Below are 27,243 nucleotides of genomic sequence, written 5' to 3'. Positions count from 1 at the left end.
CACAAGGTATAAACCACTTACAGTGCCTATTTAGGATGTTCTTAAACATTTTCCATTTATTATCTGTATTCTTATTTCTGAGGATATTGTCCCAGTCTACCAGATTAAGGGCATTTCTAAGCTGGTCAAACTTTGCCTTCCTAAAGTTCAGTGTTTTTGTGACTCCCTGACAAGTCCCCCTAGTGAAAGACAGGTGAAACTGTACAATATTGTGGTCGCTATTTCCTAGATGCCCAACCACCTGCAGATTTGTTATTCTGTCAGGTCTATTAGATAGTATTAGGTCTAAAAGTGCTGCTCCTCTGGTTGGATTCTGCACCAATTGTGAAAGATAATTTTTCTTGGTTATTAGCAGAAACCTGTTGCCTTTATGGGTTTCACAGGTTTCTGTTTCCCAGTTAATATCCGGGTAGTTAAAGTCCCCCATAACCAGGACCTCATTATGGGTTGCAGCTTCATCTATCTGCTTTAGAAGTAGACTTTCCATGATTTCTGTTATATTTGGGGGTTTGTAACAGACCCCAATGAGAATTTTGTTACCATTTTTCCCTCCATGAATTTCGACCCATATGGACTCGACATCCTCATTACCTTCGCTAATATCCTCCCTTAAAGTGGACTTTAGACAAGACTTTACATAGAGACAAACCCCTCCTCCTCTCCGATTTTTACGATCCTTTCTAAACAGACTGTAACCCTGTAAGTTAACTGCCCAGTCATAGCTTTCATCTAACCATGTCTCGGTTATTCCCACTATGTCAAAGTTACCTGTAGATATTTCTGCTTCTAGTTCTTCCATCTTGTTTGTCAGGCTTCTGGCATTTGCGAGCATGCAGTTTAGAGGATTTTGTTTTGTTCCAATCTCCTCGCTGTGGATTGTTTTAGAAATGTTCTTACCTCCCTTCTGAGTATGTTTTCCTGGGTCTTCTTTGTTTGAGTCTAATGTTTTTCTTCCCGTCCCCTCTTCTTCTAGTTTACGCCCTCCTGATGAGTGTAGCGAGTCTTCTGGCGAATGTGTATTTCCCAGGTTTGTTGAGGTGTAGTCCATCTCTGGCGAGGAGTCCATCGTACAAGTAATTCACACCGTGGTCCAGGAATCCGAATCCTTGTTGTCTGCACCAACGTCTTAGCCAGTTGTTCGCATCAAGGATCCTGTTCCATCTCCTGGTGCCATGCCTGTCTACTGGAAGGATAGAAGAAAAAACTACCTGTGCATCCAGTTCCTTTACTTTCTTCCCCAACTCTTCAAAGTCCTTGCAGATTGTCGGTAGGTCCTTCCTTGCGGTGTCAGGGATCTGGTTTTACAACAGGACCAAGTGAAATGCTATCAGGAAAGGGCTGCCATCCACTAGTAGCAGTAGCGTAGCTACCAAGGGGGACAGAGGGGGTCCCATGCTCTGAGGGGGCCCACCCTGATCTACACTGCTGTAATTGTATCGGCATGCACAACGCGCCTATACAGTTACGATCTGTGGCAGAGTAGGGAGAATTGATCTCTCAGCACTGCCACCCAGCCGCTATGGGGCCCTTGAACAGGTAGGGGGCCCGATGCCAGCAGTGGGCCCCCCGCCCATCATTGCAAGTGCAACTGTATCGGCTGGATGCCAACACAGCTGATAGCATTGATGAGATAGGGAGCGTTATGCTCCCTCTCCCATCATTCCCCCTGTCAGCATCTGATATCCCTGATGCAGACACTGACAAGGGTCATGATGACATCCCCACTCGGCACCCGAGGTCTGGAGATGTGCGGGCGGTCGGAGCAGCGGAGTAATGAGGTGAAGAGGTGACTCGGGTGAGTATTGTATTTTTTTGGGGGGTGCGTTATATTATATAGATTCTGTCTATAGGGGCTACATTATATCATACAGTCTTCCTATGGGGAGCTGCATTACACCAGAGAGTCTGGCTATGGGGGGTGCATTATACTACAGAGTCTGCCTATAGGGGGCTGCATTATACTAGAGAGTCTTCCTATGGGGGTGCATTATACTATAGAGTCTGTCTATGGGGGGTTGCATTATACTATAGAGTCTGCCTTGGGAGGTGCATTATACTATAGAGTCTACCTATGGGGTGGGGTGCATTATACAAAATAGTCTACCAAAGGGGGGCTGCATTTTACAATTTAGAGTCTTTCTATGGGGGGTGCATTATGCTATAGAGTCTGCTATGGGGGATGCATTACACTATAGAGTCGGTTTTTGGGAGGCTGCATTATACTATAGAGTCTACCTATGGGGGATGCATTACACTGTTGGAGCCATCAAACAGTTTGGGGGCTACTAAGGGGTCAGTATACTGTGTGGGTGGTACTATACAGTGAGGGGTCATTATACTGTGTATAAGAGCACATCATACTGTGTATAGGGGAGCTGTAAGGGGGGGTGACTAGGGACATTATTAAATGTAAAGTGGACACTTATTGTTATAGGGGAACTCGGGTAACTGTGATTGTCAAAGGGACACACAGGATATTATTACTTTCTAGGTGTATAGGGGGCAAAATGTGGGCACTGTTTTCTCGGGCACTTGCACATGGCATTACTATACTCTAGAGGGTTGCTTTAGAATTTAGAGGACACACAGTAGCTTCAGTAATAGGGACACATATGGCAACAGCAGCTCAGTATTGGGGTATCAGCAGGATAAGGAGCTTGTGCAGGTTGGGAATAGTCCCTGTGGGGACAGTGCTTAAAATATGAGACGTGTTGTAATCTCTGCAGCCAAGTTGTTGCTGGAAGAAATTGTCGTGTTGGTCTGGGCCATATGGAAAAGACGGAAAAAGTGATCGATTACCTCAGAAAGAACGTCAGAGGTAAGTCATCACCTATAACTGTGCTGTAATCACTTATACCAGTAGGACTGGTATCTGCCACTGACCGGCAGTAATAACAATGTTGGTCTTCATATAGAGATTATTTATTAGGGTGCGTAACCCAGTTGTAATCAAGGTTACCTGGTTATGGGCCCATTCAGAGGTTTCGCCGCCCTGAACCAAAACCTTAGCTACGCCTCTGAGGGTGTAGGCAAACTTTACACCAGCCAACTGGCTGCATTAAAAAACGCTGCCAGTTGGCAACATGTTTGTGGCAGTGATTTAATAGTCAGGCGATTGGCAACCTATTTTAAACTGCACAATTGCTTAGAAAGTAGCGTTTTGAGGAATGCTCAGTCATTCATGATAATTCTCTAGTGTAAATCCTGCTTAAATTTCTGTACTAATGCTAACTCCAAACTCACCATGATCAAGCATTTCATCCAGCTAACTTAGTGTATTAACTCTTCATACTCTTCTTTTAGCACTTTAGACCTCACTACTACTACTCAGTGGCTCAGTGGTACCCTGTCTATAACATTTGTAGAGTTCTACATGAACTTAGGTTACCAGGTGATAATTCCACCATAACTGATTCATCGATAAATACAACCCATAGCTGTTAGCAAATTATAACACAAACTTGTTCTAATCAGTTCAATGAGTAACATTAGGGGTTCAGGGAGCGAGAGTTTTTAGTATTTATAAGAGGGCTGTGGACCCATTTTTAACCTTTCAGACAAGGACTATCAATTTTTTAAATAAAAAAGATTTGTATTCGACATAGGAGTATGCGGTAAATTTACCTCACTAGATGTCCCAGGCGCTCACTACCCCCTTCCAACGGCACCTCGCCTCTATCTTTGTTTGCACACCAATTCTCCTCCATTGACAATTAGAGCAGCAGAGCGTGACTGGTGGGGGATTCAGTTGTAAAAAATTACTTATTTTTTAATTTTTGAACATTAAAACTCTTCCTCGATTTAAAAAAACAAAACAAAACATGAAAACCAAAGCTAAAGTACAGGTAGGTGAAACTCCAATAACTAAGTTGTAAAGGTGATGTTAAAAAGATATGAAATATTATGAAATATTTTTCAATGTTTTCCTAACATTTACAAAAATTTCCTATGTGTATTTGGATGCAGTAAATACGTTAATGCAATTTCATGATAAAGGTAATCGCTGTCATTAAAAAACTTTTAAAAGGTGATTGCAATCCAGTTCCTGTGACTTGCATCACAGAATAGTTATATGTTTAAATTCATAACTTATTATAGGATATGTGCAATTAAAGGAAACCTTGGAAGCTGTTTAATCCTTACAGTTCTCACAAATGTCACTATAAAATGTTATTAGATTAAAGGTTATGCAAGGTGAAATACACATTTTAACTGAACCTCTGTTTAGCTCTTCGATTGGCAGGAACATTAAAAATATTATAAACTAACTAGTTGGCCCGTGTGAAATTTTTGCACATTGGTTGTCGGGAGTGCAGGCAATTTCAGGAAAATCAAGCTGGTCAAATGTTAATTTATTTAATGAGATGATGAACACAGAGCAATATTTATATATGTAGATTGGTAATACAATAAATTTGTTTAATAAGTAGAGGCAAAAAAAAAGTCTTGAGGTTGTGGTTCCACCTGCAGGTTATTGTTTTTTTCTGCAGGTTTCTGAAAATTAATGTTTAAACTGTATTTATTGATCAAATTGTGAATGAGTGCTTTGTTTGTGACTCACCTGCAGTGAAGTGTGCAATCCACCGATGTGCCTGAAATCTGCTGGGCAAGGAGTTCAGCAAGCCGGAAAACCCCCAAGGCAAATGTTAGGGTTTGTTTCTGATGTCTGTAAGCAGCTTTGTGGTAGTGTGCTTTGGGGTAGTGTGGTGCCACCTGCAGTTCATTTTTCCTTACTGTAGGTTTATGAAAATGAATGCTTAAACTGTATTTTGTAATCACATCGTGGATGTGTGGTTTGTTTGGCTATTTTCCTGCTGAAGGGGGCAAGTTTACCTTTCAAATGGTGTATCATTTGTGTGAGTGTGGGTGCAGTATGAACGGAGACATAAAGTAATCACCGAAAAAGAGTGTTTTGAAATAATATAGAAGGATGGCTGGAGATCATCCAATGTTCTCTTTATGTTACATCTGTTGTGCAATTCCATAGGGCAACTAAAGTTTTTATATTGAAGAATTTTGCCACAATCATTAATTTTTCAGAGTACCAATGTCTCCAAGATAAGAGTTGTCACCTGGTGATGCCAAGAGCCTTTTGTGTGGAGCATTTGTCTGTACATCTAATATCAAGCTTGCTGACTGCACCTGATCACAGCCTGGTACTTGTACAGGGGAAGCCAGTGTGAAAACAATTAGTCTTGCTTCTTTCAGACAGCTCATCTGCTCTGGTGAACCGATTAAAACATCAAGATAGCTTAAGTAATTAAATTTACCTTGAGAAAAAATCAAGATACAAGCTTCATCATTATAATTTAAAGGGCAATTTATGTTACCTGTGTACAAATATGAGCAGTGACTTATGTACTGTAAATGTAAAACTGGTTGAGAATAAGGTTGTGCACAGATTTTAATGTCTTTTAATGAGCAGTAGTGTGCGCAATATTGTAAAATTTAAAATGTCATGTTTATCACAGCAAAACCGAATTGCACAATACACCTCTATACATGGTGCAAATGTTCACAACAGTTGACCAGCTGTATCAGCGTTGATACATCCTTCCTTATTAACGTACCAAACTCGAATAAAAAGAAAATGGAAAAATAATTCACGTGGGGGATACAGAGCACCACTAGATTTGATCTCTGCGCAGAGGTGGTGCTGGGATATAAATATTAAAAGCTAGTGACTGGACAGCCAACTGCTGATACCAAGCGAACTGTCATTTGCCAGAATCACCAGAAGGACAGTCCGGCGCTCAAAGAGGGGCACAAATACAAGCTAAAGAGAACATGTGAAGCAAATATGCATAAAATAAAGTCGAATACTATCCTAAAGTCAAATATTATCCTTTGGGCGCCATTTCACTCAACGATAAAATAAAATCACTATTCAGAATATGTAAAAATAAAAAACTTCACAGAAATCACAAAATGAAATGTTGTCAACCATCTGTCAGCGTGGACCTTTAATAAGGTCAGATATGAATCAAACCTGATATTTTACAAGATTTCTCGCTAAACAATAAATATTTAAGACACTGTGATGAAATGTTACCTGCAAAAAAATATATAAACTCCCATATAATTGCATATTGGAAACTTTATGAAAATAGTGAATTTTATCTTAAGTAAAAGCAGTAGGCCAAAAACAAATAAACGGATAATAAATACCTAAATACATAGCAAGGTGATATCTAACAAATACTTATATACGAAAATGGCAAATCAGATAAATATGTACAGAATTTGTCACCCCTTTTGGCTCTACCCAATATAATAGTGTGCTGTTTATGGGTTGCCATGGCAGTCTGGGGCCTAATGATGAGTTAAGGCTCTGCTATGTTGATCCACCCATTTAGGACCTAATAGCATGTCAGTCAGCATTATGCTGACAAGCACGATACACTGCGATACAGAAGTATTGAGTGTATTGTACTAATGATTAAGAAATCGCATGGTCTATTTTCCTAGTGGAACTAAAAACAATACAATAGACCTAAAATGAATGCATTACATATCTCCGGTGGTCAGCCCTATATTACAAATAATATAGTAAAAAATTGTGACCTTGCAAAAATGTCATGCAATTTAAATCTAATACTTGCCCTGCAAAAAACAAGCCTTCACACAGCTGTGTAAGAAAAAATAATATGCAAATAGCCTCGTGATAGAGAAAGAGGGTTGAAACTCTAGTACCACCATTGGTGGTAGCAAACCTAAAAGTTAATATTGACCCTTTAAAGAGCCTTTAAGCATGACTCAAGATAAGACGGCTAGGGTTGAGCGAAACGGGTCATTCATTTTCAAAAGTCGCCGACTTTTGGCAAAGTCGGGTTTCATGAAACCCGATCCGACCCCTGTGCGGGGTCGGCCATGCGGTACGCGACTTTCGCGCCAAAGTCGCGTTTCAATGACGCGAAAAGCACCATTTCTCAGCCAATGAAGGTGAACGCAGAGTGTGGGCAGCGTGATGACATAGATCTCAGTCCCCACCATCTTAGAGAAGGGCATTGCAGTGATTGGCTTGCTTTCTGTGGCGTCACAGGGGCTATAAAGGGGCGTTCCCGCCGACCGCCATCTTACTGCTGCTGATCTGAGTGTAGGGAGAGGTTGCTGCCGCTTCTTCAGAAGCAGGGATAGTGATAGGCAGGGTACATAAAGCTGCAAACCGCTTGTGCTGTAGCGATTTCCACTGTCCAACACCACCTTTTGTTTGCAGGGACAGTGGAAGCTACGTTTTTTTTTCCTCAGCGCTGTCGCTCATTGGGCTGCCCTAGAAGGCTCCCGGACCCTGATAGCTGCGTTGCTGTGCCTGTGTGTGTACGACGCTGTGCAAACCAACTGCTTTTTTCAAAGCACAAATCCTCTTGTTCCTTCCTTTCTGCACAGCTATCTTTTTTGTTTGTCCACACTTTTTATTTAATTTGTGCATTGATTTGGGTTCTAAAATCTACCTGAAAAAAAATCACTACATCAATCAGTGGGAGAAAAATATTGGCCTCAGGGCTTGTGTGCCACTCCTGACTCCTGTGTGTGCCATCTCTCACTCAGTGGGCCATAGAAAGCCTTTTTTTTTTATTATTTGGTTTCTAAAGTCTCCCTGAAAAAAAAAAAAAATTCAAACAGTGGGAGATTAATATTGCCCTTTCTGCTTGTGTGCCACTCCTGACTCCTGTGTGTGCCATCTCTCACTCAGTGGGCCATAGAAAGCCTATTTATTTTTTTGCTTGATTTGGGTTCTAAAATCTACCTGAAAAAAAACACTACATCAATCAGTGGGAGAAAAATATTGGCCTCAGGGCTTGTGTGCCACTCCTGACTCCTGTGTGTGCCATCTCTCACTCAGTGGGCCATAGAAAGCCTTTTTTTTATTATTTGGTTTCTAAAGTCTCCCTGAAAAAAAAAAAAAATTCAAACAGTGGGAGATTAATATTGCCCTTTCTGCTTGTGTGCCACTCCTGACTCCTGTGTGTGCCATCTCTCACTCAGTGGGCCATAGAAAGCCTATTTATTTTTTTGCTTGATTTGGGTTCTAAAATCTACCTGAAAAAAAATCACTACATCAATCAGTGGGAGAAAAATATTGGCCTCAGGGCTTGTGTGCCACTCCTGACTCCTGTGTGTGCCATCTCTCACTCAGTGGGCCATAGAAAGCCTTTTTTTTTATTATTTGGTTTCTAAAGTCTCCCTGAAAAAAAAAAAAATTCAAACAGTGGGAGATTAATATTGCCCTTTCTGCTTGTGTGCCACTCCTGACTCCTGTGTGTGCCATCTCTCACTCAGTGGGCCATAGAAAGCCTTTTTATTTTTTTGCTTGATTTGGGTTCTAAAATCTACCTGAAAAAAAATCACTACATCAATCAGTGGGAGAAAAATATTGGCCTCAGGGCTTGTGTGCCACTCCTGACTCCTGTGTGTGCCATCTCTCACTCAGTGGGCCATAGAAAGCCTTTTTTTTATTATTTGGTTTCTAAAGTCTCCCTGAAAAAAAAAAAAAATTCAAACAGTGGGAGATTAATATTGCCCTTTCTGCTTGTGTGCCACTCCTGACTCCTGTGTGTGCCATCTCTCACTCAGTGGACCATAGAAAGCCTATTAATTTTTTTGCTTGATTTGGGTTCTAAAATCTACCTGAAAAAAAATCACTACATCAATCAGTGGGAGAAAAATATTGGCCTCAGTCAGGGCTTGTGTGCCACTCCTGACTCCTGTGTGTGCCATCTCTCACTCAATGGGCCATAGAAAGCCTATTAATTTTTTTGCTTGATTTGGGTTCTAAAATCTACCTGAAAAAAAATCACTACATCAATCAGTGGGAGAAAAATATTGGCCTCAGTCAGGGCTTGTGTGCCACTCCTGACTCCTGTGTGTGCCATCTCTCACTCAGTGGACCATAGAAAGCCTATTAATTTTTTTGCTTGATTTGGGTTCTAAAATCTACCTGAAAAAAAATCACTACATCAATCAGTGGGAGAAAAATATTGGCCTCAGTCAGGGCTTGTGTGCCACTCCTGACTCCTGTGTGTGCCATCTCTCACTCAGTGGGCCATAGAAAGCCTATTTATTTTTTTGCTTGATTTGGGTTCTAAAATCTACCTGAAAAAAAATCACTACATCAATCAGTGGGAGAAAAATATTGGCCTCAGTCAGGGCTTGTGTGCCACTCCTGACTCCTGTGTGTGCCATCTCTCACTCAGTGGGCCATAGAAAGCCTTTTTTTTATTATTTGGTTTCTAAAGTCTCCCTGAAAAAAAAAAAAATTGTAAAAAAAAAATGTAAAAGCAGCGCGTCGCTTGTGGATGTTCACGGTCAGGGACAAGTCGCTTCCTTGTCCTCTTCAGCAAAAACTACAACAAGAGAGAAGGATGCAGCAGGCGACACAACGGGTTACTCCATGGAGCTCTTTACACATACCATCCCTGGCTTAGAAAGTGAAACACTTAACAGGCCATGCCCATTACAAGTAGATTCTGACATGGAGTGCACTGATGCACAGCCACAGCCAGAGTACTATGCTGCTCCTTTGACTCAGACCACCACATTGCCCTCTCAGGGTACTGATCCACAATCAGACCCTGATGAGACTATGTTGCCCTGCCACGAACGCTATACCACCGACCGACACGGTGACACAGACGAAGTTGCACACGAGCTCGAAGAGGAGGTAATAGATGACCCAGTTGTTGACCCCGATTGGCAGCCATTGGGGGAACAGGGTGCAGGCGGCAGTAGTTCAGAAGCGGAGGTGGAGGAGGGGCCGCAGCAGGCATCAACATCGCAACAGGTTCCATCTGCCGGTCCCGTATCTGGGCCAAAATGCGTGTCAAAGCCAAAACCTGTTGGAGGACAGCGTGGCCATCCGGTTAAAGCTCAGTCTGCAATCCCTGAAAAGGGATCCGATGCTAGGAAGAGTGCAGTCTGGCATTTTTTTAAACAACATCCAACTGATCAGCGCAAAGTCATCTGTCAAAAATGTTCAACTAGCTTAAGCAGAGGTCAGAATCTGAAAAGTCTCAATACTAGTTGCATGCATAGACACTTAACCACCATGCATTTTCAAGCCTGGAGTAACTACCAAACGCCCCTTAAGGTTGTAGCACCCTCGGCCAATGAAGCTAGTCAGCAACGCAACATCCCTTCCGTCACTGTAAGGCCACCATTTTCCGCACCACCGGCAGTATCTGTGCAGGTTTCTTTGCCAGCCAAAAGCAGTCAGGGTCAGGGAATCACCAGTTTTGTAGGAGGAAATATTGCATCTAGGGCACCGGCGGAAACAATACCGTCTCCAACCGTCTCTCAGTCTGCCATGTCCACCGGCACACCCGAAAGTTCCACGATCTCCATCTCTCCAGTCCAGCTCACCCTACATGAGACTCTGGTTAGAAAAAGGAAGTACTTATCCTCGCATCCGCGTACACAGGGTTTTAACGCCCACATAGCTAGACTAATCTCGTTAGAGATGATGCCCTACCGGTTAGTTGAAAGCGAAGCTTTCAAAGCCCTGATGGAGTACGCTGAACCACGATACGAGCTACCCAGTCGACACTTTTTTTCCAGAAAAGCCATCCCAGCCCTGCACCAGCATGTTAAACAGCGCATCATCCATGCACTCAGGCAATCTGTGAGTACAAAGGTGCACCTGACTACAGATGCATGGACCAGTAGGCATGGCCAGGGACGTTATGTGTCCATCACGGCACACTGGGTGAATGTGGTGGATGGAGGGTCCACAGGAGACATCAATTTCGGGACAGTTGTGCCTAGCCCACGGTCTAGGAAACAGTTGGCTGTAGGCGTTCGCACCCCCTCCTCCTCCTCCTTGTCCTCCTGCAGAAGCTACAGCTCTTCCACAGACCGCAGTCGGCCAACCACTCCATCGGCAGATGACACTGTTGCACACCAGTTGTCCCATTATGGGCCAGCTACTGGCAAGCGTCAGCAGGCTGTATTGGCTATGAAGTGTTTGGGCGACAACAGACACACCGTGGAAGTTCTGTCCGAGTTCTTGCAACAAGAAACGCAGTCGTGGCTGGGCACAGTAGATCTTGAGGCAGGCAAGGTAGTGAGTGATAACGGAAGGAATTTCATGGCTGCCATCTCCCTTTCCCAACTGAAACACATTCCTTGCCTGGCTCACACCTTAAACCTGGTGGTGCAGTGCTTATTTAAAACTTATCCTGGGTTCTCCGACCTGCTCCTCAAAGTGCGTGGACTTTGCTCACATATCCGATGTTCGCCTGTACACTCCAGCCGTATGCAGACCTATCAGCGGTCTTTGAACCTTCCCCAGCATCGCCTAATCATAGATGTTGCAACAAGGTGGAACTCAACACTGCACATGCTTCAGAGACTGTGCCAACAGAGGCGGGCTGTTATGTTTTTGTGGGAGGATACACATACACGGGCAGGCAGTAGGATGCAGACATGGAGTTGTCAGGTGTGCAGTGGTCGAAGATACAAGACATGTGTCAAGTCCTTCAGTGTTTTGAGGAATGCACACGGCTGGTTAGTGCAGACAACGCCATAATAAGCATGAGCATCCCCCTAATGTGTCTGCTGATGCAAAGTTTGACGCACATAAAGGATCAGGCGTCTGCACCAGAGGAAGAGGAAAGCCTTGATGACAGTCAGCCATTGTCTGGTCAGGGCAGTGTACAGGACGAGGTAGAGGGCGAAGAGGAGGTGGAGGACGAGGAGGATGATGGGGATGAGTATATTTTTAATGCGGAAGCTTTCCCGGGGGCACTGGAAATTGGTTGCGTGGCAAGGACGGGTTCTGTTTTTTTGAGGGACACAAGTGACGTAGATTTGCCTGAAACTGCCCCTCAACCAATCACAACCGTAGATTTGACAACTGGAACTTTGGCCCACATGGCGGATTATGCCTTACGTATCCTAAAAAGGGACACACGCATTACGAAAATGATGAACGATGACGATTACTGGTTGGCCTGCCTCCTTGATCCACGCTATAAAGGCAAATTGCAAAATATTATGCCACATGAGAACATGGAACTAATATTAGCAACCAAACAATCAACTCTTGTTGACCGTTTGCTTCAGGCATTCCCAGCACACAGCGCATGTGATCGTTCTCACACGAGCTCCAGGGGGCAGCAGACTAGGAGTGTTAGGGGTGCACAGATCAGAAGTGGCGTTGGACAGAGGGGTTTTCTGACCAGGTTGTGGAGTGATTTTGCTATGACCGCAGACAGGACAGGTACTGCTGCATCAATTGAAAGTGACAGGAGACAACATTTGTCCAGTATGGTTACTAACTATTTTTCATCCCTTGACGATGTTCTCCCTGAACCGTCATTCCCATTTGATTACTGGGCATCTAAATTAGACACCTGGCCAGAATTGGCAGAATATGCATTGCAGGAGCTTGCTTGCCCGGCAGCAAGTGTCCTATCAGAAAGAGTATTCAGTGCTGCAGGTTCAATATTAACTAGTGTTGAGCGATACCGTCCGATACTTGAAAGTATCGGTATTGGAAAGTATCGGCCGATACCGGCAAAATATCGGATCCAATCCGATACCGATACCCGATACCAATACAAGTCAATGGGACTCATGTATCGGACGGTATTCCTGATGGTTCCCAGGGTCTGAAGGAGAGGAAACTCTCCTTCAGGCCCTGGGAACCATATAAATGTGTAAAAGAAAGAATTAAAATAAAAAATATCGCTATACTCACCTGTCCGACGCAGCCGGGACTTCAGCGAGGGAACCGGCAGCGTTGTTTGTTTAAAATTCGCGCTATTACTTGGTTACGTGAATTCCCGGCTTGTGATTGGTCAGGTCGGCCATGTTGCCGGGACGCGGACCAATCACAGCAAGCCGTGACGAAATTACGTCACGGCTTGCTGTGATTGGTCCGCGTCCCGGCAATATGGCCGCCCTGACCAATCACAAGCCGTGACGTCACGGGAGGCTGGACACGCGCTCATTTTAAAATGGGCGCGTGTCCAGCCTCCCGTGACGTCACGGCTTGTGATTGGTTGCGCCGCGGTCAACCAATCACAAGCCGGGAGGCTGGACGCGCTCATTTTAAAATGGGCGCGTGTCCAGCCTCCCGTGACGTCACGGCTTGTGATTGGTTGCGCCGCGGTCAACCAATCACAAGCCGGGAGGCTGGACGCGCTCATTTTAAAATGGGCGCGTGTCCAGCCTCCCGTGACGTCACGGCTTGTGATTGGTCAGGGCGGCCATATTGCCGGGACGCGGACCAATCACAGCAAGCCGTGACGTAATTTCGTCACGGCTTGCTGTGATTGGTCCGCGTCCCGGCAACATGGCCGACCTGACCAATCACAAGCCGGGAATTCACGTAACCAAGTAATAGCGCAAATTTTAAACAAACAACGCTGCCGGTTCCCTCGCTGAAGTCCCGGCTGCGTCGGAGAGGTGAGTATAGCGATATTTTTTATTTTAATTCTCTCTTTTACACATTTTAACATTAATGTTGTTGCGATACCCGATACCCGATACCACAAGAGTATCGGAATCCCGGTATCGGAATTCCGATACAGCAAGTATCGGCCGATACCCGATACTTGCAGCATCGGAATGCTCAACACTAATATTAACCGAAAAAAGGACTCGTCTGGCTACTAGTGTTGAGCATTCCGATACTGCAAGTATCGGGTATCGGCCGATACTTGCTGTATCGGAATTCCGATACCGAGATCCGATATTTTTGTGATATCGGGTATCGGTATCGAAACAACATTAATGTAAAAATGTGTAAAAGAGAGAATTAAAATAAAAAATATTGCTATACTCACCTCTCCGACGCAGCCTGCACCTTACCGAGGGAAGCGGCAGCGTTCTTTGTTTAAAATTCGCGCTTTTCTTTCCTTTACGTGAGTCCCGGCTTGTGATTGGTTGCGTGCCGCCCATGTGACTGGGACGCAACCAATCACAGCAAGCCGTGACGTAATTTCAGGTCCTTCAGGATTTTAAAATTACGTTCCGGCGTTGTGATTGGTTGCGTCGCAGTCACATGGGCGACGCAACCAATCACAGCAAGCCGTGACGTAATTTCAGGTCCTTAAGGATTTTAAAATTACGTCCCGGCTTTGTGATTGGTTGCGTCGCAGTCACATGGGAGACGCAACCAATCACAAGCCGTGACGTCACGGGAGGCTGGACACGCGCCCATTTTAAAATGGGCGCGTGTCCAGCCTCCCGTGACGTCCCGGCTTGTGATTGGTTGCGCCGCGATCAACCAATCACAAGCCGGGAGGCTGGACACGCGCGCATTTTAAAATTTTAAACACGCGCGCGTGTCCAGCCTCCCGGCTTGTGATTGGTTGACCGCGGCGCAACCAATCACAAGCCGGGATGTCACGGGAGGCTGGACATGCGCCCATTTTAAAATTTTAAAATGCGCGCGTGTCCAGCCTCCCGGCTTGTGATTGGTTGACCGCGGCGCAACCAATCACAAGCCGGGACGTCACGGGAGGCTGGACACGCGCCCATTTTAAAAAGCGCGCGTGTCCAGCCTCCCGTAACGTCACGGCTTGTGATTGGTTAATGGCGGCCATGTTGCCGGGACGCAGACCAATCACAGCAAGCCGTGACGTAATTTCGTCACGGCTTGCTGTGATTGGTCCGCGTCCCGGCAACATGGCCGCCCTGACCAATCACAAGCCGGGACTTCACGTAACCAAGTAAAAGCGCAAATTTTAAACAAACAACGCTGCCGGTTCCCTCGCTGAGGTCCAGGCTGCGTCGGACAGGTGAGTATAGCGATATTTTTTATTTTAATTCTTTCTTTTACACATTTATATGGATCCCAGGGCCTGAAGGAGAGTTTCCTCTCCTTCAGACCCTGGGAACCATCAGGAATACCGTCCGATACTTGAGTCCCATTGACTTGTATTGGTATCGGGTATCGGTATCGGATTGGATCCGATACTTTGCCGGTATCGGCCGATACTTTCCGATACCGATACTTTCAAGTATCGGACGGTATCGCTCAACACTACTGGCTACCCAAAATGTTGATGATCTAACATTCATTAAAATGAACCACAACTGGATTTCGAAATCTTTTGCCCCACCTTGCCCGGCCGACACCTAGCTTTCCTATGAAAAGCTCTTGCCTGTGGACTACTGTGAATTACTTTTCTAATGTCTAATTTGCTGCAGCTGATTGTCCAGCATACGACATGTTTACACCTCCCTAAATGGCCAAACTCCCCACACGGGGCCGTGGTATCGTGACTTGGCGCAAGCACCCGTGAGACTGCTGTTTGTCTGAAGAGGTGGGTGTGCTCGCTTTTGGTCGACGGCATTGCTACTGGGTCCCTCATAGTACAATAAAGTGTCTGGCGGTGGTGGTGCGCACCCAACGTCAGACACACTGTTGTAACATGAGGGGCCCTGGGCCTGTACCGCCGGCCACAAGAGATTTCACCCACCCCCAGGTCAAACATTGGTCTACCACTTCCACAGTTATCTCTCACACTTCCACCAATGTTTAGTCTATGCGCTGACATCCTTCCATACCTGCCACTGACAATACCATTGTGTTGACATGTATGATGGTACTTAACATAGTCAGGGGCAGTGTCCTCTATTTACCACAGTAAATACTTTGCGCTAAATTAGGAGGTCTGAAACAACGCAGAGGATACCACCCCTGAACCTAATGATTGCACCCTTTAGTGTTTTTGTTTTGTTTTAATGTGAGACATTCACATTTATTTGTTGTTTTGGACTACTAACTGGCAGACACTCATTACAATCGGCCTCCGTTGACCAGACCACTGCTGCCCGTGTACCCCTGGAACCAATTATAAAGTGCCTACAGCCCGCCCATTTTAGTATGTTAGGCCTTGGAAGCCTGTCTGCGGTCCCTCCTTCCACTAGGCCTCCACTCACCTGACCACTGCTGCCCGTGTACCCCTGGAACCAATTGTAAAGTGCCTACAGCCAGCCCATTTTAGTATGTTAGGCCTTGGAAGCCTGTCTGCGGTCCCTCCTTCCACTAGGCCTCCACTCACCTGAGCACTGCTGCCCGTGTACCCCTGGAACTTATTTTACAGTGCCTACAGCCAGCCCATTTTAGTATGTTAGGCCTTGGAAGCCTGTCTGCGGTCCCTCCTTCCACTAGGCCTCCACTCACCTGACCACTGCTGCCCGTGTACCCCTGGAACCTATTTTACAGTGCATAGAGCCTATTTTTTTATTTTATTTAATATTAATAAAGCCATGGTGGACTACGCTGTACCACGCTATGAGCTACCCAGTTGACAATTCTTTTGCGAGAAAAGCCATCCCACCCCTCCACCAGCATGTTAAAGACCACATTGTCCTTTCATTCTGTCAATCTGTGAGTCCAAAGGTACACCTGACAACAGACACATGGAGCGGAAGGCATGGCCACGGAAGGTTACGTGTCCTTTGTGGTGCAATAGGTTAATGTATTGGATGCATGGTCCACACAGGGGACAGCCTGGTAAGTCTGTCTGCAGTCCCTAATTCAAGTTGTCCTCAAATGAATAAATCTGAGCTTCTACCTTCTGGCTCTGATTAACTGCTGTTTTTTAAAAAATTGTTGGTTCCGGCCTACTAACGGTGTCTGCCCCTGCCTGGTGTTGTCCTCAACTGAATAAAGCTGAGCTTCTACCTTCTGGCTCTGATTAACTGCTGTTTTTAAAAAAATTGTTGGTTCCGGCCTACTAACGGTGTCTGCCCCTGCCTGGTGTTGTCCTCAACTGAATAAAGCTGAGCTTCTACCTTCTGGCTCTGATTAAGCTTTTTTTTTTTTTTTTTAAATTGCTGGATGGGGCCTAATACCTCTGTTTGCTGCTCCCTGGTGTTTGTCCTCAACTGAATAAAGCTGAGCTTCTACCTTCTGGCTCTGATTAACTGCTGTTTTTAAAAAAAATTGTTGGTTCCGGCCTACTAACGGTGTCTGCCCCTGCCTGGTGTTGTCCTCAACTGAATAAAGCTGAGCTTCTACCTTCTGGCTCTGATTAACTGCTGTTTTTAAAAAAATTGTTGGTTCCGGCCTACTAACGGTGTCTGCCCCTGCCTGGTGTTGTCCTCAACTGAATGAAGCTGAGCTTCTACCTTCTGGCTCTAATTAAGCTTTTTTTTTTTTTTTTTTTAATTGCTGGATGGGGCCTAATACCTCTGTTTGCTGCTCCCTGGTGTTTGTCCTCAACTGAATAAAGCTGAGCTTCTACCTTAGGGTTGAGCGACTTTCATTTTTTTAAGATCGAGTAGGGTTTTGGGAAACCCGATTTTGTCCAGAGTCGAGTCGAGTGCAGTCGGCCGATTATCGCTAAAAGTCGGGGATCGACCGAAACACGAAACCCAATGCAAGTCAATGGGGAAGCATAGTCGGCAGTGAGTGGAGGCCAGGAAAACACCTACAGTGCCCATTTTAATGCCAAAAACATCCATTCTTGTTTCTGAAGCTTGCCAATCTTAATTAACTGTATAATAATAGTTGGCATAGGGAATTGGGGGAAAGTTGTGGGGGGAGTAGGGCTGGCTCAAGTTTTTCGTGGGCCCAGGAAATGCGGACTACGTCACGGCGGTGTTGCAGGGAAAGGTAAGTATTTAAAAGTTGCAAGTGCTGTGATCCTGAGCAAGCAGGGGGGGGCCCACTCGTTCGCATTGCCACTGGCACAGGGCCCCTCAAAGTACGGCGGTGTGTTTGCATGGCGGGGGCGCCTCCCACCAGCAGCGACACTTTTGCGTACTCTGAGGGGCCCTGTGCCAGTGACGTCGCCAACGAGTATGCCCCCCCACCTGATGAAGGAACCTGCACTTTCATCTGCACCTTCCTCTTTGTCCCTGTGTAAGGTGGTATAACATGCGGGAAGGGGAACCTTACTTTCAGCAGGGACAGATTCTGGCTGTGTAGAGTACAAGGGGAATGTAGTGGTCTAGGTCAATGTACCAGCAGACTCATTTAGCAGTGGCTGGGCAATGGGCAGGATGAGGAGGAAACAGATATAGGGCCAAAGAATAAAGTAGGCTACATGCAGTTCAAAATTGGTAACAGGACTAAACAGGCGGCATTGCTTTGTTCAGTGGAGTAGCAAACCCAAGAGCAGCAGACACTGTTTCAAGGGCCTAACCACACTAGTAGGCCAAATGCAGTTTAATATCTGATAGTATAGGGCGAAAGCCAGAATGTGGAAGCTCAGCTTTGTTCAGTTGAGGACAACACCAGGGAGGGGCAGACACCTTTAGTAGGCCGGAAAAGCCTATTGCATTTTTTAAAATGGTAATTTGGAGCAGAAGGTTGAAGCTCAGCTTTATTTAGTTGAGGGCAACACCAGGGAGGGGCAGAAGCCGTTAGTAGGCCCTAACCACCATTTTTTTTTTTAAAACCACTTAATGAGAGCCGGAAGGTTGAAGCTCAGCTTTATTTAGTTGAGGACAACACCAGGCAGGGGCACACAGACAGACACCTTTAGTAGGCCGGAAAAGCCTATTGCATTTTTCAAAATGGTAATTTGGAGCAGAAGGTTGAAGCTCAGCTTTATTTAGTTGAGGGCAACACCAGGCAGGGGCACACAGACAGACACCTTTAGTAGGCTGGAAAAGCCTATTGCATTTTTTAAAATGGTAATTTGGAGCAGAAGGTTGAAGCTCAGCTTTATTTAGTTGAGGGCAACACCAGGCAGGGGCACACAGACAGACACCTTTAGTAGGCCGGAAAAGCCTATTGCATTTTTCAAAATGGTAACTTGGAGCAGAAGGTTGAAGCTCAGCTTTATTTAGTTGAGGGCAACACCAGGGAGGGGCAGAAGCCGTTAGTAGGCCCTAACCACCATTTTTTTTTTTTAAAACCACTTAATGAGAGCCGGAAGGTTGAAGCTCAGCTTTATTTAGTTGAGGACAACACCAGGGAGGGGCAGAAGCCGTTAGTAGGCCCTAACCACCATTTTTTTTTTTAAAACCACTTAATGAGAGCCGGAAGGTTGAAGCTCAGCTTTATTTAGTTGAGGACAACACCAGGGAGGGGCAGAAGCCGTTAGTAGGCCCTAACCACCATTTTTTTTTTAAAAACCACTTAATGAGAGCCGGAAGGTTGAAGCTCAGCTTTATTTAGTTGAGGACAACACCAGGCAGGGGCACACAGACAGACACCTTTAGTAGGCCGGAAAAGCCTATTGCATTTTTCAAAATGGTAATTTGGAGCAGAAGGTTGAAGCTCAGCTTTATTTAGTTGAGGGCAACACCAGGGAGGGGCAGAAGCCGTTAGTAGGCCCTAACCACCATTTTTTTTTTTTAAAACCACTTAATGAGAGCCGGAAGGTTGAAGCTCAGCTTTATTTAGTTGAGGACAACACCAGGGAGGGGCAGAAGCCGTTAGTAGGCCCTAACCACCATTTTTTTTTTTAAAACCACTTAATGAGAGCCGGAAGGTTGAAGCTCAGCTTTATTTAGTTGAGGACAACACCAGGGAGGGGCAGAAGCCGTTAGTAGGCCCTAACCACCATTTTTTTTTTAAAAACCACTTAATGAGAGCCGGAAGGTTGAAGCTCAGCTTTATTTAGTTGAGGACAACACCAGGCAGGGGCACACAGACAGACACCTTTAGTAGGCCGGAAAAGCCTATTGCATTTTTCAAAATGGTAATTTGGAGCAGAAGGTTGAAGCTCAGCTTTATTTAGTTGAGGGCAACACCAGGGAGGGGCAGAAGCCGTTAGTAGGCCCTAACCACCATTTTTTTTTTTTAAAACCACTTAATGAGAGCCGGAAGGTTGAAGCTCAGCTTTATTTAGTTGAGGACAACACCAGGCAGGGGCACACAGACAGACACCTTTAGTAGGCCGGAAAAGCCTATTGCATTTTTCAAAATGGTAATTTGGAGCAGAAGGTTGAAGCTCAGCTTTATTTAGTTGAGGGCAACACCAGGGAGGGGCAGAAGCCGTTAGTAGGCCCTAACCACCATTTTTTTTTTTTAAAACCACTTAATGAGAGCCGGAAGGTTGAAGCTCAGCTTTATTTAGTTGAGGACAACACCAGGGAGGGGCAGAAGCCGTTAGTAGGCCCTAACCACCATTTTTTTTTTTAAAACCACTTAATGAGAGCCGGAAGGTTGAAGCTCAGCTTTATTTAGTTGAGGACAACACCAGGGAGGGGCAGAAGCCGTTAGTAGGCCCTAACCACCATTTTTTTTTTAAAAACCACTTAATGAGAGCCGGAAGGTTGAAGCTCAGCTTTATTTAGTTGAGGACAACACCAGGCAGGGGCACACAGACAGACACCTTTAGTAGGCTGGAAAAGCCTATTGCATTTTTCAAAATGGTAATTTGGAGCAGAAGGTTGAAGCTCAGCTTTATTTAGTTGAGGGCAACACCAGGGAGGGGCAGAAGCCGTTAGTAGGCCCTAACCACCATTTTTTTTTTTAAAAACCACTTAATGAGAGCCGGAAGGTTGAAGCTCAGCTTTATTTAGTTGAGGACAACACCAGGCAGGGGCACACAGACAGACACCTTTAGTAGGCCGGAAAAGCCTATTGCATTTTTCAAAATGGTAATTTGGAGCAGAAGGTTGAAGCTCAGCTTTATTTAGTTGAGGGCAACACCAGGGAGGGGCAGAAGCCGTTAGTAGGCCCTAACCACCATTTTTTTTTTTTAAAACCACTTAATGAGAGCCGGAAGGTTGAAGCTCAGCTTTATTTAGTTGAGGACAACACCAGGGAGGGGCAGAAGCCGTTAGTAGGCCCTAACCACCATTTTTTTTTTTAAAACCACTTAATGAGAGCCGGAAGGTTGAAGCTCAGCTTTATTTAGTTGAGGACAACACCAGGGAGGGGCAGAAGCCGTTAGTAGGCCCTAACCACCATTTTGTTTTTAAAAACCACTTAATGAGAGCCGGAAGGTTGAAGCTCAGCTTTATTTAGTTGAGGACAACACCAGGCAGGGGCACACAGACAGACACCTTTAGTAGGCCGGAAAAGCCTATTGCATTTTTCAAAATGGTAATTTGGAGCAGAAGGTTGAAGCTCAGCTTTATTTAGTTGAGGGCAACACCAGGGAGGGGCAGAAGCCGTTAGTAGGCCCTAACCACCATTTTTTTTTTTAAAACCACTTAATGAGAGCCGGAAGGTTGAAGCTCAGCTTTATTTAGTTGAGGACAACACCAGGGAGGGGCAGAAGCCGTTAGTAGGCCCTAACCACCATTTTTTTTTTTAAAACCACTTAATGAGAGCCGGAAGGTTGAAGCTCAGCTTTATTTAGTTGAGGACAACACCAGGGAGGGGCAGAAGCCGTTAGTAGGCCCTAACCACCATTTTTTTTTTTAAAACCACTTAATGAGAGCCGGAAGGTTGAAGCTCAGCTTTATTTAGTTGAGGACAACACCAGGGAGGGGCAGAAGCCGTTAGTAGGCCCTAACCACCATTTTTTTTTTTTAAAACCACTTAATGAGAGCCGGAAGGTTGAAGCTCAGCTTTATTTAGTTGAGGACAACACCAGGCAGGGGCACACAGACAGACACCTTTAGTAGGCCGGAAAAGCCTATTGCATTTTTCAAAATGGTAATTTGGAGCAGAAGGTTGAAGCTCAGCTTTATTTAGTTGAGGGCAACACCAGGCAGTGGCACACAGACAGACACCTTTAGTAGGCCGGAAAAGCCTATTGCATTTTTCAAAATGGTAATTTGGAGCAGAAGGTTGAAGCTCAGCTTTATTTAGTTGAGGGCAACACCAGGGAGGGGCAGAAGCCGTTAGTAGGCCCTAACCACCATTTTTTTTTTTTTAAAACCACTTAATGAGAGCCGGAAGGTTGAAGCTCAGCTTTATTTAGTTGAGGACAACACCAGGGAGGGGCAGAAGCCGTTAGTAGGCCCTAACCACCATTTTTTTTTTTTAAAACCACTTAATGAGAGCCGGAAGGTTGAAGCTCAGCTTTATTTAGTTGAGGACAACACCAGGCAGGGGCACACAGACAGACACCTTTAGTAGGCCGGAAAAGCCTATTGCATTTTTCAAAATGGTAATTTGGAGCAGAAGGTTGAAGCTCAGCTTTATTTAGTTGAGGGCAACACCAGGGAGGGGCAGAAGCCGTTAGTAGGCCCTAACCAAAGTTGAAGGCCAAATGCAGTTTAATTTCTGATACTATAGGCCGAAAGCCAGAAGGTGGAAGCTCCGATTTAGACAGTGGAGGACAATTTGAATTAGGGACTGCAGACAGACTTAGTAGGCTGTCCCCTGTGGACCATGCATCCACCACATTAACCCATTGCGCCGTAATGGACACGTAATCTTCCGTGGCCATGCCTACAGGTCCATGCGTCTGTTGTCAGGTGCACCTTTGTACTCACAGATTGCCAGAGTGCATGGACAATGCGGTCTTCTACATGCTGGTGGAGGGTTGGGATGGCTTTTCTCGCAAAAGAAGTGTCGACTGGTTAGCTTGTAGCGTGGTACAGCGTAGTCCATCATGGCCTTATTAATAGTAAATAAAATATATAACTAGGCTCTATGAACTTTTAAATAGGTTCCAGGGGTACACGGGCAGCATTGGTGTGGTCAGTGGAGGAGTATTGCAAGTAGGGGCTGCAGACAGGCTATCAAAGGCCTAAAATAACAAACAGTAGGCAGTCATGGCAGTTTTACATCGGTTACATGGATACACAGGCAGGCACTCCAGGCAGCATTGTGGTCAGTGGAGGAGTATTGCAAGTAGGGGCCGCAGACAGGCTATCAAAGGCCTAAAATAACAAACAATAGGCTCATTGCAGTTTTACAGCGGTTACATGGATAGACGGGCAGGCAGCTTGGTGGTGAGTGGAGGAGTATTTAAAGTAGGGACCGCAGACAGGCTTCAAAGGCCTAACATAAGAAAATGGGCTGGCTGTAGGCACTTTATAATTGGTTCCAGGGGTACACGGGCAGCAGTGGTCTGGTCAGTGGAGGAGTATTTAAAGTAGGGACCGCAGACAGGCTATCAAAGGCCTAAAATAACAAACAATAGGCTCATGGCAGCTTTACAGCGGTTACATGGATACACAGGCAGCTTGGTGGTGAGTGGAGGAGTATTTAAAGTAGGGACCGCAGACAGGCTTCAAAGGCCTAACATAAGAAAATGGGCTGGCTGTAGGCACTTTATAATTGGTTCCAGGGGTACACGGGCAGCAGTGGTCTGGTGAGTGGAGGAGTATTTAAAGTAGGGACCGCAGACAGGCTATCAAAGGCCTAACATAACAAACAATAGGCTCATGGCAGTTTTACAGCGGTTACATGGATACACGGGCAGGCAGCTTGGTGGTCAGTGGAGGAGTATTTAAAGTAGGGACCGCAGACAGGCTTCAAAGGCCTAACATAAGAAAATGGGCTGGCTGTAGGCACTTTATAATTGGTTCCAGGGGTACACGGGCAGCAGTGGTCTGGTCAGTGGAGGAGTATTTAAAGTAGGGACCGCAGACAGGCTATCAAAGGCCTAAAATAACAAACAATAGGCTCATGGCAGCTTTACAGCGGTTACATGGATACACAGGCAGCTTGGTGGTGAGTGGAGGAGTATTTAAAGTAGGGACCGCAGACAGGCTATCAAAGGCCTAACATAACAAACAATAGGCTCATGGCAGTTTTACAGCGGTTACATGGATACACGGGCAGGCAACTTGGTGGTGGTGAGTGGAGGAGTATTTAAAGTAGGGACCGCAGACAGGCTATCAAAGGCCTAACATAACAAACAATAGGCTCATGGCAGTTTTACAGCGGTTACATGGATACACGGGCAGGCAACTTGGTGGTGGTGAGTGGAGGAGTATTTAAAGTAGGGACCGCAGACAGGCTATCAAAGGCCTAACATAACAAACAATAGGCTCATGGCAGTTTTACAGCGGTTACATGGATACACGGGCAGGCAGCTTGGTGGTCAGTGGAGGAGTATTTAAAGTAGGGACCGCAGACAGGCTATCAAAGGCCTAACATAACAAACAATAGGCTCTTGGCAGTTTTACAGCGGTTACATGGATAGACGGGCAGGCAGCTTGGTGGTGAGTGGAGGAGTATTTAAAGTAGGGACCGCAGACAGGCTTCAAAGGCCTAACATAAGAAAATGGGCTGGCTGTAGGCACTTTATAATTGGTTCCAGGGGTACACGGGCAGCAGTGGTCTGGTCAGTGGAGGAGTATTTAAAGTAGGGACCGCAGACAGGCTATCAAAGGCCTAAAATAACAAACAATAGGCTCATGGCAGCTTTACAGCGGTTACATGGATACACAGGCAGCTTGGTGGTGAGTGGAGGAGTATTTAAAGTAGGGACCGCAGACAGGCTATCAAAGGCCTAACATAACAAACAATAGGCTCATGGCAGTTTTACAGCGGTTACATGGATAGACGGGCAGGCAGCTTGGTGGTGAGTGGAGGAGTATTTAAAGTAGGGACCGCAGACAGGCTTCAAAGGCCTAACATAAGAAAATGGGCTGGCTGTAGGCACTTTATAATTGGTTCCAGGGGTACACGGGCAGCAGTGGTCTGGTCAGTGGAGGAGTATTTAAAGTAGGGACCGCAGACAGGCTATCAAAGGCCTAAAATAACAAACAATAGGCTCATGGCAGCTTTACAGCGGTTACATGGATACACAGGCAGCTTGGTGGTGAGTGGAGGAGTATTTAAAGTAGGGACCGCAGACAGGCTATCAAAGGCCTAAAATAACAAACAATAGGCTCATGGCAGTTTTACAGCGGTTACATGGATACACGGGCAGGCAGCTTGGTGGTCAGTGGAGGAGTATTTAAAGTAGGGACCGCAGACAGGCTTCAAAGGCCTAACATAAGAAAATGGGCTGGCTGTAGGCACTTTATAATTGGTTCCAGGGGTACACGGGCAGCAGTGGTCTGGTCAGTGGAGGAGTATTTAAAGTAGGGACCGCAGACAGGCTATCAAAGGCCTAAAATAACAAACAATAGGCTCATGGCAGCTTTACAGCGGTTACATGGATACACAGGCAGCTTGGTGGTGAGTGGAGGAGTATTTAAAGTAGGGACCGCAGACAGGCTATCAAAGGCCTAACATAACAAACAATAGGCTCATGGCAGTTTTACAGCGGTTACATGGATACACGGGCAGGCAACTTGGTGGTGGTGAGTGGAGGAGTATTTAAAGTAGGGACCGCAGACAGGCTATCAAAGGCCTAACATAACAAACAATAGGCTCATGGCAGTTTTACAGCGGTTACATGGATACACGGGCAGGCAACTTGGTGGTGGTGAGTGGAGGAGTATTTAAAGTAGGGACCGCAGACAGGCTATCAAAGGCCTAACATAACAAACAATAGGCTCATGGCAGTTTTACAGCGGTTACATGGATACACGGGCAGGCAGCTTGGTGGTCAGTGGAGGAGTATTTAAAGTAGGGACCGCAGACAGGCTTCAAAGGCCTAACATAAGAAAATGGGCTGGCTGTAGGCACTTTATAATTGGTTCCAGGGGTACACGGGCAGCAGTGGTCTGGTCAGTGGAGGACTAGTGGAAGGAGGGACCGCAGACAGGCTTCAAAGGCCTAAAATAACAAACAATAGGCTCATGGCAGCTTTACAGCGGTTACATGGATACACAGGCAGCTTGGTGGTGAGTGGAGGAGTATTTAAAGTCGGGACCGCAGACAGGCTATCAAAGGCCTAACATAACAAACAATAGGCTCATGGCAGTTTTACAGCGGTTACATGGATACACGGGCAGGCAACTTGGTGGTGGTGAGTGGAGGAGTATTTAAAGTAGGGACCGCAGACAGGCTATCAAAGGCCTAACATAACAAACAATAGGCTCATGGCAGTTTTACAGCGGTTACATGGATACACGGGCAGGCAACTTGGTGGTGGTGAGTGGAGGAGTATTTAAAGTAGGGACCGCAGACAGGCTATCAAAGGCCTAACATAACAAACAATAGGCTCATGGCAGTTTTACAGCGGTTACATGGATACACGGGCAGGCAGCTTGGTGGTCAGTGGAGGAGTATTTAAAGTAGGGACCGCAGACAGGCTATCAAAGGCCTAACATAACAAACAATAGGCTCATGGCAGTTTTACAGCGGTTACATGGATAGACGGGCAGGCAGCTTGGTGGTGAGTGGAGGAGTATTTAAAGTAGGGACCGCAGACAGGCTTCAAAGGCCTAACATAAGAAAATGGGCTGGCTGTAGGCACTTTATAATTGGTTCCAGGGGTACACGGGCAGCAGTGGTCTGGTCAGTGGAGGAGTATTTAAAGTAGGGACCGCAGACAGGCTATCAAAGGCCTAAAATAACAAACAATAGGCTCATGGCAGCTTTACAGCGGTTACATGGATACACAGGCAGCTTGGTGGTGAGTGGAGGAGTATTTAAAGTAGGGACCGCAGACAGGCTATCAAAGGCCTAACATAACAAACAATAGGCTCATGGCAGTTTTACAGCGGTTACATGGATACACGGGCAGGCAGCTTGGTGGTCAGTGGAGGAGTATTTAAAGTAGGGACCGCAGACAGGCTTCAAAGGCCTAACATAAGAAAATGGGCTGGCTGTAGGCACTTTATAATTGGTTCCAGGGGTACACGGGCAGCAGTGGTCTGGTCAGTGGAGGACTAGTGGAAGGAGGGACCGCAGACAGGCTTCAAAGGCCTAAAATAAGAAACAATAGGCTCATGGCAGCTTTACAGCGGTTACATGGATACACAGGCAGCTTGGTGGTGAGTGGAGGAGTAGTGCAAGGAGTGTCTGTCCCAGTACTCCCAAAATATAAATAGATGTTAATGTCTCGCAAAACAACCACAACAAAAAAAAAGGTGGCATACTTAGGTACAGGGGTGGGCTCATCTACTGAGTTTCTGACATAGTAATTTGGCAGTAACTATTTAATGGTGCCAATATAGGACACAGACACAGACTACTTTAAGTTGCATCATAGATGTCTACAAATTTGTATTGTCAGTGCCAGACATTGAATGATGTCAGCGAATAGACTAAAGATTGGTGGAGCTGTGCGACATAATTTTGGACGTGGTAGAGCACATTTTGAGCTGGGGTAGGGGGGAACTCTCTTGAGGCCGGCGGGACCGCCCCAGGGCCCCTCATGTTACAACGGTGTGTCTGACGTTGGGTGCGCACCACCACCGCCAGAGACACTACATTGTACTATGAGGGACCCAGTAGCAATGCCGTCAACCAAAAGCGAGCACACCCACCTCTTCAGACAAACAGCAGTCTCACGGGTGCTTGCGCCAAGTCGCGATACCACGGCCCCGTGTGGGGAGTTTTGCCATTTAGGGAGGTGTAAA

At 45.8% G+C, this 27,243-nt stretch overlaps 1 protein-coding gene across 2 annotated transcripts in view; it reads left to right on the top strand.

The window, feature by feature from the left end:
- CDH23 (cadherin related 23) overlaps window positions 1–27,243 on the top strand; it is a 1,745,895-nt gene that overhangs the window by 943,005 nt on the left and 775,647 nt on the right. The window lies entirely within an intron of this gene.

The sequence above is a fragment of the Ranitomeya variabilis genome, chromosome 4 (genome assembly GCF_051348905.1).
Source record: "Ranitomeya variabilis isolate aRanVar5 chromosome 4, aRanVar5.hap1, whole genome shotgun sequence".
NCBI classification, from domain to species: domain Eukaryota; kingdom Metazoa; phylum Chordata; class Amphibia; order Anura; family Dendrobatidae; genus Ranitomeya; species Ranitomeya variabilis.
Note: the sequence above shows the minus strand (reverse complement) of the source record. Positions and strands in the feature narration are given on the sequence as shown.